This window comes from Sorex fumeus, unplaced genomic scaffold, assembly GCF_029834395.1.
Source record: "Sorex fumeus unplaced genomic scaffold, SorFum_2.1 ptg000051l, whole genome shotgun sequence".
NCBI classification, from domain to species: Eukaryota; Metazoa; Chordata; class Mammalia; order Eulipotyphla; family Soricidae; genus Sorex; species Sorex fumeus.
The window spans coordinates 40,011,975-40,012,911 of NW_026606108.1; the positions used below are offsets into that span (position 1 = coordinate 40,011,975).

Here is a 937-nt window from a genome sequence, read left to right on the forward strand (position 1 = left end):
TTAAAGCAATGTGCTTTTTGTATAGACACAGGAAGACAGTTAATATTAGGCTTTTGTTACTTGGGAGTTAAATTCGACTCCAGATAATATTCACTTCTGGGCGTCTGCTTTCTCAACTTAAGTCTCAGTTGCCCCTAGTTCCTAGCACCCCAAAAGCAGGGTCCCGATGAGGGACTGGATGGATCCAGGGCAAGCTGTGAGCTACCCTGGCATTGAAATGGGCCAGGCCAAAGTGCCACAGTACTTAACTATAAGTTAAGAGCATGATCATGGACAAATTCTGTCATGATCCAAAGAGTAACTACTGAATTAGGACCATGCTAGGGTTAGGAAAGATTAATCTGGCATGAGCACTGTAGTCTGAGATCTATAGCGAGATGGCCCCAGGAGAGCAATCCTATAAGCTTAATGTATCTTGCACTGTATCTCATACAAAATGACTAATATTATGAATGTTTATATGTTTGTTGGACTAAGGAGAGGAGAAACACACCCATATTTTGCCCTTAGGCCAGTCATCTTGCTGGATGAGAATCTGCCCTAGAAGAATATTCCCCTGAGTGCTCACTTCGGCAGCACATATACTAAAAATTGGAACAATAAAGAGAAGATTAGCATGGCCCCTGCACAAGGATGACATGCAAATTCGTGAAGTGTTCCATATTTAAAAAGAGGAGGAGGAGAAGGAGGAGGAGGAGGAGGAGGAGGAGGAGGAGGGAAGAAGAGGAGGAGGAGGAGGAGGAGGGGGGAAGAAGAAGAAAAGAAGAAGAGGAAGAGGAGGAGGAGGAGGAGAAGGAGAAGAGGAGGAGGAGGAGGAGAGGAAGAGGAAGAGGAGGAGGAAGAGGAGGAGGAAGAGGAGGAGGAAGAGGAGGAGGAAGAGGAAGAAGAAGAAGAAGCAGAAGCAGAAGCAGAAGCAGCTTCCCCTGAGGGAAGGACC

General features: G+C 46.1%; 1 non-coding gene across 1 annotated transcript; it reads left to right on the forward strand.

The window, feature by feature from the left end:
* Nucleotides 1-560: 560 nt before the first annotated feature.
* LOC130033244 (U6 spliceosomal RNA) lies at nucleotides 561-668 on the forward strand. The gene has a single exon (XR_008793945.1). It is a non-coding gene; the product is annotated as a U6 spliceosomal RNA (small nuclear RNA).
* Nucleotides 669-937: the final 269 nt, after the last annotated feature.